Source organism: Anabrus simplex, chromosome 8 (assembly GCF_040414725.1).
Source record: "Anabrus simplex isolate iqAnaSimp1 chromosome 8, ASM4041472v1, whole genome shotgun sequence".
Lineage (NCBI taxonomy): Eukaryota > Metazoa > Arthropoda > Insecta > Orthoptera > Tettigoniidae > Anabrus > Anabrus simplex.
In genome coordinates, this window is record NC_090272.1 from 109271810 (window position 1) to 109286511 (window position 14702).

Below are 14702 nucleotides of genomic sequence, written 5' to 3' on the forward strand. Positions count from 1 at the left end.
GCACGATGTCTCTTCAATTCGGAGTGATCTACAACTTTGGTCCTGTGACATTTTGTCGTATCTCTCTCCCTTATACGTTGAATTTGGCCGTATTTCTGGATTGTTCGTAAATATGGTGATTTTTACAAGTATATTTCATTGTTTGACACACTTATAAGAATGATAGGATCATCACGTTGGGTGTGCACATTGGCACGATTAAGGGCCATATGTGGACCAAATTTCATGATTCTAGCTTATACATAAGTAGGCAAAAAGTAATGTAAAATGTTAAAAATGTACCCAAATTTCCCCCTATTCAAAATTTGAACTCAATTTACCCCCTTAATGTGGGAGATACGGGGAAATGGTGCAGAAACAAACATTTAGAGCGATAAATGAGACGTCTGATGGCGCAAACTGTTTCTTAATATCATGTACCGTTTGGGAGATATGAATCTCGAAGTGGAAGTCTGCACTTTTCAACGTGCTCATGCTTATCCGTCATCTATATATATAAAAGCAAGTCGGGCTGGAGCGATGTATGTATAAATATTTAAAAATAAAAAAAGACGTGAATTAATGAGGCACTACGAGAAATCTCAGAAATTTGAAACTTGTACGGGAGTAGCTGATGACCCCAAGATATGGCCAGAATGTGCGTCTTATCGTACAATCCGTTTTTCGATTTGATGTACCGTTTAGCAGCAGTTATTCTGAAAATGATGGTTAACATCCTTATACTTCCGTATGACGACTATATTCTCTCATTGACGTCGATTTGTAGCAATCTAGAAAGGGTTTGTCTGCCATTGGTATTAAATACATTGCAAATCGATAGTCACTGTCAGAAGGAGGGCTTCTGCTTTTGATTTCAGTCCTCCCCACATCGACTTTGACAGGCAGTAAGAATGGGGTCGTCCTCCATCTCTTGTGCACTATTTTAATGCATAATTCCCTTCTCGATTCGACTAGCAGAACTCTAGGGAGCGTGCAATTTTTTTCAAAACTATTTTACCCGATCCTGTTTGTCAGTAGGCAAGGGTGTCTTCCACTATAAAGAAATTGACCCATCTAAAATGTGACTGACGATAGGCATAGTGGCCTGCTATTATAATGGAATCTCACCAACTCGGTGTGACTGGCAGGAAGCTGACTGGCATTAGAAAATGCGTCTGCCATTATAAAGATAAGAACGCAACTCACTTTTGACTGGCAGTAAGGAAGGTCCTTGCAAATATAATAAAAGTTCCTCAACTGTAATCTATCTGAAAGTAGGAACTGGGGTCTGCCATTGTAATGAAACCTCCCCAAATCGATTTTGGCCGCGCACTAGGCAATGGGGTCTGCCGTTAAATGAAAATTACCTTCTTCATTGTGAATTGCAGTAAACAAGTGGACTTGCCGTTATCATCGCAATTCCGCAAATCACACTTTCATTGGAAACAACGTCTGTGGATTTCACAATACTGATTCTCGGATAAAGCCAAGACAAACCCAATTTAAAAATCTTATTCACTTCATGTGCACTAATTTACTTCGATATCCGTATACAATGTAGAGTACCGTAGCGAAGCTCGGGTACATTTGCTAGTTCATAATAAGACAGAGTGCAACTAAGATGAAATAAACATTGGAAGGGCTAGCTGCACTTATAAAGGGTTTATCAAATGATCACAGACCGAACGCACGGTGTTTGTATTCTTCGCTACGACAGCTGCAGTATGCGAGACAAGCGCATAGTTCTTGACCTTGCAAGCAGCCTGCACATGTTCGACCTGGCAAACAAGAATCGCTAGCCTGAATCTAATATGTTAACATGGTGAGGCAGTTATAATTGCAACACAGTATTTTCGTATGTAAAATAAATGGTTTCACCTTAATGGTAGTGTGAACAGTCGTAACGCTATTAGTGTGCAGAAAATCCCAGTGGTGTTTATGAATTCCCTCATTATGATAGGAGGATTGGTGTTTGGTGCACTGTTAGTGAAAGACGAATAATTGGACCTATTTTTTTGGAGACGACAGTAAATGCAGAAAGGTACCAATATGATATTTTGACGCGTTGGTGTTTTCAACAAGATACTACCACTGCTCATACAGCAGAAGATTTTCTTACAGTCTCGGAAGTGTTTACAGACAGAAGTGATCAGTGGTGGTCTATTTCCCCCTCGTTCTCCAGATCTAACAGTGTGTGATATTTACTTCTGGGGTAAACTGAAAGGAAAGTTGTATCAAACATATCCTCACAAAGTGAAGGATCTGAAAGAAAACATTACGAATGGAATTAGAAATATTACAGTGGCAAGACTCACTCGCGTCTGCCTGAATGTGGTTACCAGATACAATGCTTGTATAATCCAGGAAGAACGATACTTCCAGCATCTTTTATGAGGTATGATCTCATATAAAATTGCATACACGCGTGTGACATAATTTTTGCTGAGGCAGCTGCCTTAGTGCAGAATACAAACACCGTGCGTTTCAAGCTCCTAGGTAGGTACACCTAAGTAGATTAGCGTGCTTTAAATAATTTGTAATCACTTGTGCTGGACCTTAGAGTCTGTAAACCGGTTCTGAACCGAACATTGTGTCCTAATACAACTGTTTCTTCTTCTTTCTTCCTTCCGATGAGGCCTTGTTTTCTCTTCCGCTCCTTCCAATATTCTTGCATCCATTCACTATGCTGTTTCCTTCTGCCCTCGGACCACTTCGCACCAGGCTTCTTGTTCAATCCTCCTTGGAATCCTTCCATACTTACTACCCTGTTCCTAAAAATTTCTCGCCGGGCTGAGTGGCTCGGACGGTTGAGGCGCTGGCCTTCCGACCCCAACAAGGCAGGTTCGATCCTGGCACAGTCCGGTGGAATTTGAAGGTGCTCAAATGCGTCAGCTTCGTGTCGGTGGATTTACTGGCACGTAAAAGTAATCCTGCGGGACTAAATTCCGGCACCTCGGCGTCTCCGAAAATCGGAAAGTAGTTAGTCGGACGTAAAGCCAATAACAAAAGCAAATTTCTCTGTCCATAGTTTCTTCTTCTCTTATATTACTTTTTTCTAAATCTTTCTTTGCTTGAATCCAGCTAGTTGTTGCCTTTTTGTCCCAAAGGTAGGCCTACTTGAAAAACCTTTTCGTTAATCTGTTTAATAATAATAATAATAATAATAATAATAATAATAATAATAATAATAATAATAATAATAATAATAATAATAATAATAATAATAATAATTCATTTTCTGACTTACAAGTCCCCTCTTTATCTATTACACAATCTCCTAATCAACGAGAAATTTAGAACTCACAATAAACGTAAGTACGTACGGTGGATGGAAATTAACCAAGACTGACATTCGTTTACAAACGCGCCAACAGCTCAAACAATTCTAATGTTAAAAGACTAACAAGCAATCAGGACTGTATTGGAGAGTTCATTTGGAAAGAAGCGAGATGATGAAGGCGGAATACCCGAATTATTCACAATTATTTTGTTCAGGGTAAAATATAGTCACATGGGCGTATTACTGGCTAGAGATATTTTAAATGTACGACGTAGACTTTTATCCATCCTCCAAAATTCGACTATTTCTGTCGGATTTGCACCCGCGATCCTGAAAACTCGAGGCCGAATCTGTACTACTAATCCATTTAGTGAGTAATTTTAATATAGTTCGTGGTATCGCATATTAAAATATTGTGTGCCTTAAAAGAAATGTTGAACTCAAATATAGATGCAACTGTTGTAAAAGGCGTAGGTTTGTTTTCTTCTGTTAGTTCAGTAAAGTCATATCGTGGACGCAGCTTGAAACTCTGTTAGTCTGCAGTCCCCGCAGCGCAGCTGTAACTGGAGATTGCAATTACGCAGGAGCACAGGAACTGTCACTCGAAGTTCACGGCGAGGAAGATTAAGTTGAGTCTTAACGAAGAACCGGTGGGGATATTTCACAGACTGATTGAATGTCACGACTAAGTCTTTGAAAGAGCCACAAGAATATTAACGAGCGCCATCCTTTTTCAGTTACCTGCCGATCAAGTTCTCGCGACCGAATTATTATTAGGAGGATGATTACGAATTGACGATAATAATAATACACTGACTGACAGAGCAAATGCAACACCAAGGAGGAGTGGTTCGAAAGGGATGAAAGTTGGGGAAAAAACAGAGTCGGCACGGAAGAATAATTGATGTTTATTTCAAACCGATATGCAGGTTACACAATGCGCACGGCATCGACTCAGTAGGATGTAGGACCACCGCGAGCGGCGATGCACGCAGAAACACGTCGAGGTACAGAGTCAATAAGAGTGCGGATGGTGTCCTGAGGGATGGTTCTCCATTCTCTGTCAACCATTTGCCACAGTTGGTCGTCCGTACGAGGCTGGGGCAGAGTTTGCAAACGGCGTCCAATGAGATCCCACACGTGTTCGATTGGTGAGAGATCCGGAGAGTACGCTGGCCACGGAAGCATCTGTACACCTCGTAGAGCCTGTTGGGAGATGCGAGCAGTGTGTGGGCGGGCATTATCCTGCTGAAACAGAGCATTGGGCAGCTCCTGAAGGTACGGGAGTGCCACCGGCCGCAGCACATGCTGCACGTAGCGGTGGGCATTTAACGTGCCTTGAATACGCACTAGAGGTGACGTGGTATCATACGCAATAGCGCCCCAAACCATGATGCCGCGTTGTCTAACGGTAGGGCGCTCCACAGTTACTGCCGGATTTGACCTTTCTCCACGCCGACGCCACACTCGTCTGCGGTGACTATCACTGACAGAACAGAAGCGTGACTCATCGGAGAACACGACGTTCCGCCATTCCCTCATTTAAGTCGCTCTAGCCCGGCACCATGCCAGGCGTGCACGTCTATGCTGTGGAGTCAATGGTAGTCTTCTGAGCGGACGCCGGGAGTGCAGGCCTCCTTCAACCAATCGACGGGAAATTGTTCTGGTCGATATTGGAACAGCCAGGGTGTCTTGCACATGCTGAAGAATGGCGGTTGACGTGGCGTGCGGGGCTGCCACCGCTTGGCGGCGGATGCGCCGATCCTCGCGTGCTGACGTCACTCGGGCTGCGCCTGGACCCCTCGCACGTGCCACACGTCCCTGCGCCAACCATCTTCGCCACAGGCGCTGCACCGTGGACACATCCCTATGGGTATCGGCTGCGATTTGACGAAGCGACCAACCTGCCCTTCTCAGCCCGATCACCATACCCCTCGTAAAGTCGTCTGTCTGCTGGAAATGCCTCCGTTGACGGCGGCCTGGCATTCTTAGCTATACACGTGTCCTGTGGCACACGACAACACGTTCTACAATGACTGTCGGCTGAGAAATCACGGTACGAAGTGGGCCATTCGCCAACGCCGTGTCCCATTTATCGTTCGCTACGTGCGCAGCACAGCGGCGCATTTCACATCATGAGCATACCTCAGTGACGTCAGTCTACCCTGCAATTGGCATAAAGTTCTGACCACTCCTTCTTGGTGTTGCATTTGCTCTGTCAGTCAGTGTATATACCGAGCAAGTTGGCCGTGCTGTTAGGGGTGCGCAGCTCTGAGTTTGCATTTGGAAGATAGTGGGTTCGAGCCTCACTGCTGGCATTCCTCAGGATGTTTTTCCGTGGTTTCTTGTTTTCACACACGGAAAATGCTGCCTTAATTAAGGCCACGGTCGGTTCCTCTCCACTCCTAGCCCTTTCCCATCCCATCGTCGCCATAAGACCTACCATTAACGGATCGTTTTTCGGTACGAGTCCCACCGGACTTAACGCAAGAGCGGGTGCGTGTAAAGCGTATTTCTTACAACTTGAAAACTACTGAAGATATTTGAACCAAACCATATATTTAGCATCCATCTGTCCAAGGGTAGGTTTTAAGGTCAATACCATTTCATATTTCCGGAATGGACTGGGGTTTTATAGGGAACCGAAATGGTGATTTTACTCTCCCACAATATATACAGTTCATGACCAACCTGACTGGAAATCGACCAAACTTGATGGAAATCTATTTCTAAATTTTTTCTCATGTATTTTGTTTCGACAGGAGGATTAATAAGGGAGATATCATACAAGGTCGGTTTCTCAGGTTAAGTCAATCGGACATAGCTCGCCCATATGCAAGATTACCTCACAATCTGCCACACGAGCCGGAAAATTGCAATTAAGCAAAATTATTCGTTTTAGCCGGTAACCTGAGGAAAACTTCCAAGATTTTTAAAATTTTCACTTTTATGCAGAAGAATATCGAAATATGGGGGGGGGGGGGATTTAATGGCGGTGCAGACCTTCGTTTCGAGGTATTTGGCGGCAAAACGGTAAGTCCTATCACAAAACGGATGGCACAATCTCCGTTCAATTTGGAGTGATCGACAACTTTGGTCCTGTGACATTTTGTCGTCTCTCTCCCACCCTTATAGGGTAGATTTGGCTGTATATTCCGACTGTTCCTAAATTTTGTGCTTTTTACACGTGTGTTAGTTTGACACACTTATATGAAAGATAGAGTTATCGAATTTGGCACGCACGTTGACACGATCAATCGTTAAATGCGAACCAAATTTCATGATTCTAGCTTCCGCATAAGTATGTTGAAAATAACGTAAAATGTTAAAAATGTACGCAAATTTCACCCTATTCAAATATCGTAACTCAATCGAACCCATAAGTATGGGAGATACGAGGAAATGTTTTAAGACCAAACATGTAGAGCAATAAAAGGGACGTCTGAGGGTGCAAACCGTTTGTTGGTATGATCTACCGTTTTGGAGCAGTAAATCTCGAAATGAAGGTTTTCACTTAAAAACGTGGCCATGCATACCTGTCATCTATATAAATATAATCGTAACGGCCGTGTGTCTGTACATTGACTATTTTGATGGAATTTTCGTAAAGTTATCCGTTTCAGGTGTAATAATGACCATCTGCATATTTCTTAGCTTTGGTGTCTGTTGTTCTTCTTGCTAATTGCTTTACGTCGCACCGACACAGATAGGTCTTATGGCGACGACGGGATCGGAAAGGCCTAGGATTTGGAAGGAAGCGGCCGTGGCCTTAATTAAGGTACAGCCCCAGCATTCGCCTGGTGTGAAAATTGGAAACCATGGAAAACCATCTTCAGGGCTGCCGACAGTGGGATTCGAACCCTCTATCTCCCGGATGCAAGCTCACAGCCGCGTGCCCTTGACCGCACGGCTAACTCGCCCGGTTTGGTGTCTGTTAGTCTGTTTGATTGTATGAGTTCTTATAACTTGAAGACTACTGAATATATTTCCACCAAACATGATATTTAGAATCCACCTGTCCTTGAGTAGGTTTTAAGGCCAGTATTATATATGAATACCTTAATTTACTGGGGGTTTATCCGAAACCGAAACCATGATTTTGCACTCCCTCAAAATATGCATGGAAATTAATGGAAATCTACAATCCTTGATGGAAATCCATTTATAAAACTTTTATCTCGTGTGCATTTTTCGACAGGAGGATTAATAAGTGAGATATCATGAACGGTTGGTTTTGCAGCTTAAGTCCAGCGAACATAGCCCAAAAGGTGTTGTACGTGGAGCAGATTCCTTATCTATATAAATAAAATCATAACGACTGTGCGTGCCTGTACATTGACAATTTTGGTGAAATTTTCGTACAGCTACCCGTTTGAGGGGTAATAATGACCATCTGCATATTTTTGGTGTAGTATCCTGAAAGTCCTAATTTGTACCCCCTCCCCCCCAAAAAAACCACACGGCGCTTAACACCCTTGAAAGGGCTTTGGCCTGCACAGTGACCGCTGCTCAGCCCGAAGGCTTGCAGATTACGAGGGGCCGTGTGGTCAGAACAACGCATCCTCTCGGCCATTATTCTGGGCTTTCGAGACCGGGGCTCCCATCTCACCGTCAGACAGCTCCTCAATTCTAATCAGGTAGGCTGATTGGACCTCGAACCAGCCCTCAGGTCGAGATAAAATACCATAACCTGGCCGGGAATCGAACCCGGGCCTCCGGGCGAGAGGCAGGCACGCTACCCCTACACCACGGGGCCGGCTAATTTATAATCCCCTCACCCAAAATCCAGATTGAGGCATAATCTGCTAGACGAGCAAGAAAATTGAAATTTGGCAAAATGATACGTTTTAGCCTATAATGGATGGGAAACTTCCAAGATCTTTAAATTTTTCACCTTTTATCTCCGAAGAATATCGAAATATGGAGTCAATTTTAATGGTGGTGCAGACTTTCGTTTTGGGGTATTTCGTGGGATAAACGGGAAGTCCTCTCACATAACGGATGGCACCATCTCCGTTCAATTTGGAGTGATCTTCAACCTTGGTCTTGTGACTTTCTGTCGTTTCGGTATCCCTTATACGTTAGATTCGTCTCTATTTCTCGATTTTAAGTAAATTTTGACTTTTTACCAGCATAATTCATACTTTCAATCATTTACAGGAAAGACAGAATCAACATACTCTACACGAACATTGGCCCACCCAGTACCCATATGTGAGCCAAATACTATGGCGCATAATTATCCGAAAAGTAATGCAATGTAAGATAATCTTACACAAATATCACCCTATTCAACGTTTCTAACTCAATCTGACACAAAAATAGATGAAATGCGAGAAAATATCATAGGACCGGCCTTTTAGGCCACTAAATACTGCGTCTTGTGGTACAATTCTTTGTTGAAATGACGTACCGTTTAGCAGCAATTAATCTGTAAATGAAGGTCTACAATATTGTAAACATGCATATACTTTCATATGTCGATCTATATATATTCCTTGATGTTATTTGTAGCGATCGCGAAAGGGTGTGTCTACTATTGTAATCAGTAATCCCACACCGACTTTGATCTGGCAGTAGGAATAGGGTCCTTCTCCAACACCTGTGTAACTGGCATTAGTAAGGAGGGCCTACCATTGTAATTAATAATTCACTTCTCGATTTGACTTGCAGAAGGCAAGGGTGCATGCAATTTTGTTCAAACCTCCCCTACCCGATGGTGTTTGGATGTAGGCCAGGGTGCCGTATATTAATTACCTTATTGTTGTGTACTATCCCAGACAATATAACCCTCTGTTCATTTATTTTTTGCAAATAAGTGTACTTACTGTGGGTGTGGCGAGGCATTGAGGGGTATGAGGGAGGAGTTGGAAAGTTTGAGGGAGATAATTAGGATTCTCACAGAAGACAGGAAGGAAGATAGGACTCCCTCAAACAATGTACAGGTTACAGTAGGTGTACAAGAGGGAGGGGAAGGAAAGGGAGGAGTTGTAGAAGACAGGTGGTCTAATGTTCTAAGGGGAAGGAGATTGCCGGCTAAGGGCTCTATTCAGGATCAGAATTCAGGACAGGTGTCTGTGCGAAATCGGTACGAGTGACTCCAGGTAGAACAACAGAGGGAAGATGAGGGACAGGGAACTCTTGCTGAGATGTGTGGAAGTAGGAGGAAGGGAAAAGGTAGGAAAGGGAAATGTAGAGTAGAGGATAGGAAAAGACAGGTGGAACAGGGTCATGGGAAGGAGAAGAGGGAGGAAGAAGTAGCTTCTGCAGCTATCAGGAAAGATAGGGCTGACCAGGAGGGGAGGGGATCAAATAAGGTGGGTAGAGTTGAGGCTCTGGTCATGGGGGATTCCATCGTTAGACACGTGGGGAAAGTGTGTGGAGGAAAGGGAACCAGGGTAGAATGTTATCCAGGAATTAGGTTGAGGCAGATGTTGAGGAAAGTAGAAGAGAGGGAGAAGGGAAGGAGAAGGTGGTAGTGTTTCACGTTGGTAGCAACAACGTAAGGCAAGCTGATATAAGTACCAACATAGTTGGAGATGTGTGGGATCTGGTAAATGCAGCACGGGTGAAGTTTAAGAAAGCGGAGATTGTTATTAGTGGAATACTGTGTAGGAGGGATACTACTGGAGGGTGATTGGGGATTTAAATGCGACTATGGAGTGGGTATGTGGGAAACTGGGAGTGAAATTTCTAGATCCTAATGGGTGGGTAGGATATAGGGATCTGCGCTCGGATGGCCATCATTTAAACCGCAGTGGTATGTATAAGTTAGGAAATTTGTTTGGAAGGGTAATAGGGAGGTACATTCAGGGAAACGGGATGGCCTAGGGAGTGGTGATAAGGAACAGGGAACTGAAAATCAAGTAGGGATGACATAAAATTGTTAGTGTTGAACTGTAGAAGTATTGTAAAGAAAGGAATAGAATTAAGTAATTTAATATATATATATATATATATATATATATATATATATATATATATATATTCCAGATATTGTAATAGGAGTTGGTCATGGCTGAGAAATGATATAATGGATGCAGAAATTTTCTCAAGGCACTGGAGTGTGTATCGTAGAGATAGGATAGGAATGGTGGGAGGGGGAGTGTTCATTCTGGTGAAAGAAGAATTTGTAAGCTACGAAAAAGTTAAAGATGAGACACATGAAATTCTAGGTGTAAGGCTCATTTCTAAAGATAATAGGCAACTTGATATATTTGGAGTGTACAGATCGGAAAAGGGTAGCACTGACGCGGATTCGGAATTATTTGATAGGATAGTCAGCTATGTGGGAAACGACATGGAAAGAAATGTGATTGTAACGAGAGATCTAAATTTGCCAGATGTCAATTGGGAAGGAAATGCGAACGACAGGAAGCATGACCAACAAATGGCAAATAAGTTAATATGGGAAGGACAGCTGATTCAGAAAGTGATGGAACCAACCAGAGGGAAAAATATCCTGGATGTCGTGCTGATAAAACCAGATGAGCTCTATAGGGAAACTGAAGTAATAGATGGTATTAGTAATCATGAAGCTGTTTTTGTCGTAGTTCAAAATAAATGTAATAGAAAGGAAGGTCTTAAAAGTAGGACTGTCAGGCAGTACCATATGGCTGATAAAGCAGGCATGAGGCAGTTTCTAAAGAGTAACTATGATCGGTGGAAAACGGTAAATTGTAAACAGACTCTGGGATGGGTTTAAAGAAATTGTTGAGAAATGCGAAAACAGGTTTGTACCTTTAAGGGTGGAAAGGAATGGTAAAGACCCACCTTATTATAATAGAGAAATAAAGAGACTAAGAAGGAGGTGCAGACTGGAAAGAAATAAAGTTAGAAATGGCTGTGGAAGTAAGGAGAAATTGAAGGAACTTACTAGAAAATTGAATCTAGCAAAGAAGGCAGCTAAGGATAAAATGATGGCAAGCATAATTGGCAGTCATACAAATTTTAGTGAAAAATGGAAGGGTATGTATAGGTATTTTAAGGCAGAAACAGGTTCCAAGAAGGACATTCCAGGAATAATTAATGAACAAGGGGAGTGTGTATGTGAGGATCTTCAAAAGGCAGAAGTATTCAGTCAGCAGTATGTAAAGATTGTTGGTTACAAGGATGATGTCGAGATAGAGGAGACTAAGGCCAAAGAAGTAATAAAATTTACATGTGATAACAATGACATTTACAATAAGATACAAAAGTTGAAAACTAGAAAAGCGGCTGGAATTGATCAGATTTCTGGGGATATACTAAAGACAATGGGTTGGGATATAGTACCATATCTGAAGTACTTATTTGATTATTGTTTGGTCGGAGGAGCTATACCAGATGAATGGAGAGTTGCTATAGTAGCCCCTGTGTATAAAGGAAAGGGTGATAGACATAAAGCTGAAAATTACAGGCCAGTAAGTTTGACATGCATTGTATGTAAGCTTTGGGAAGGCATTCTTTCTAATTATATTAGACATATTTGTGAAATTAATAACTGGTTCGATAGAAGGCAATTCGGTTTCAGGAAAGGTCATTCCACTGAAGCTCAACTTGTAGGATTCCAGCAAGTTATAGCAGATATCTTGGATTCTGGAGGTCAAATGGACTGTACCGCGATTGACCTGTCTAAAGCATTTGATAGGGTGGATCATGGGAGACTACTGGCAAGAATGAGTGCAGTTGGACTAGACAAAAGAGTGACTGAATGGGTTGCTATATTTCTAGAAAATAGATCTCAGAGAATTAGAGTAGGTGAAGCTTTATCTGACCCTGTAATAATTAAGAGGGGAATTCCTCAAGGCAGTATTATCGGACTTTTATGTTTTCTTATATATATAAATGATATAAGTAAAGGAGTGGAATCGGAGGTAAAGCGTTTTGCGGATGATGTTATTCTCTATAGAGTAATAAATAAGTTACAAGATTGTGAGCAACTGCAACGTGACCTCGAAAATGTTGTGAGATGGACAGCAGGCAATGGTATGTTGATAAATGGGGTTAAAAGTCAGGTTGTGAGTTTCACAAATAGGAAAAGTTCTCTCAGTTTTAATTACTGCGTTGATGGGATGAAAGTTCCTTTTGGGGATCATTGTAAGTATCTAGGTGTTAATATAAGGAAAGATCTTCATTGGGGTAATCACATAAATGGGATTGTAAATAAAGGGTACAGATCTCTGCACATGGTTATGAGGGTGTTTAGGGGTTGTAGTAAGGATGTAAACGAGAGTGCATATAAGTCTCTGGTAAGACCCCAACTAGAGTATGGTTCCAGTGTATGGGACCCTCACCAGGATTACCTGATTCAAGAACTGGAAAAAATCCAAAGAAAAGCAGCTCGATTTGTTCTGGGGAATTTCAGACAAAGAGTAGCGTTACAAAAATGTTGCAATGTTTGGGTTGGGAAGAATTGAGAGAAAGAAGAAGAGCTACTCGACTAAGTGGTATGTTCCGAGCTGTCAGCGGAGAGATGGCGTTTATAAAAGTAGGAAAGATCACAATATGAACATAAAGTTGGAATTCAAGAGGACAAACTGGGGCAAATATTCATTTATAGGAAGGGGAGTTAGGGATTGGAATAACTTACCAAGGGAGATGTTCAATAAATTTCCGATTTCTTTAAAATCATTTAGGAAAAGGCTAGGAAAGCAACAGATAGAGAATCTGCCACCTGGGCGACTGCCCTAAATGCAGATCAGGATTGATTGATTGATTGATTGATTGATTGATTGATTGATTGATTGATTGATTGATTGATTGATTATAAACAAATGTATCCATCTAAAATGTGACTAGCATTAGGCATAGTGGCCTGCAATTTTAATGGAAACTCACCAACTTGGGGTGACTGGCAGTAAGCTAGCTGGAAGAAGGAAAAAGGACATGTCATTATAATGATAACTGCATAACTCAATTTTGACTGGTAGTAGGGAAGTTGCCTGCCATTATAATAAATATCTGTCTGGAAGTAGGAAAGGGGGCCTGTCATTGTAACGAAAACTCCCCAAATCTATTGTGACCGCGCAGTAGGCAATGGGGTCTGCAGTTATAATGTAAACTTCCCAAATCGATTGTGAATGGCAGTAAGCAAGTGAGTCTGCCGTTATCATCACAATTCAGCAACCCACACTTTACATTGCAAACAACGTATGGGGACCTCCTCATGCTATTTCTCGGATAACGCTAAGAGACACGCAATTTTAAAACAATCTTATTTACTGCACGTACAGTACTTACTTTGGTATCCGTATACAAAGTAGAATACCGTAGGGAAGCATGGGTACATTTGCTAGTATTTAGAAAAAATTGGAATTCAAGAGGACAAATTGGGGCAAATATTCATTTGTATGAAGAGGAATTAGGTAGTAAAAGTCGTAACAAAGTTACCAAGGGAGATGTTCAATAAATTACCAATTTCTTTGCAATCATTTAAGAAAAGGCTAGGAAACCAACAGCTATAGAATCTTCCACCTAGGCGACTGCCCTAAATGCGGATCAGCAGTGACTAATTGATAGATCGCATCACGAATGAAGAGATACTGAATCGAACTGGTGACAGGAGAGGAGATCGTTGTGGCTAAATTTGACCGGAAGAATAGGCAGAATTACAGGACATATCTTAAGACACCCAGGACTTGAGGGAAGTGTAGGGGGTAAGAATGGTAGAGGTAGACCTAGGTATGAATATGACAAGCAGATTAGAGTAGTATGGAGTAGTTATGTAGAAATTAAAATGTTAGCCAGGATAGGTTGACATGGAGTTCTACATCAAACCAGTGTATGGAGTGATGACTCAAACAACAACGAATATAAAATATCTACTTTGAAAATTGAATAACAGTGAGCTCTGTTGTTGATTTCTCAGTAACCAGTGTGCGATTCTGGCTATTAATACCTGAATACCCTAGGCATTTTACTCTTACGCAAGTGAGTTTAATTACAGTGTGCTAGATTATCGGTAAACTCTGAACTACTCCATAATTAGTTCAGCGTGCTCTCTATCGTGTTCAAGCACATAACCGTGCAAAGGAATTTCATAGAATGTTCTAAAGTTCCATCCAGGAATTACAGCAAATATCACCGCATACAGATTATTATGTGAGGGGCGCTGTACTCAATGGCTTGCTACTCATATGGATGAGGTGCAGATACGGCGCATCGTATGGTGGAAATTTATATCTAATTATTGAAAACGCTGTAGGAAGGGGATTTGTACTTACATCTAGGACCAAGAAATGAAAGTATCCAGGATGGCTTCAAAAACAGTTGAAGTAACCTGCTGATCTTCTTTAATATTAATTTAATTATATTGGTTTTACGTCCCACTGACTACATTTGTAATGGTTCATAACATCGCAGCACTGTATTTAGCACAATATATTATTATTTATTTATTGGTGTATTAATAATGTAATCATATTTTAAGCTGGAAGGTCTCTATCTCAGAAAACAGTTGTTT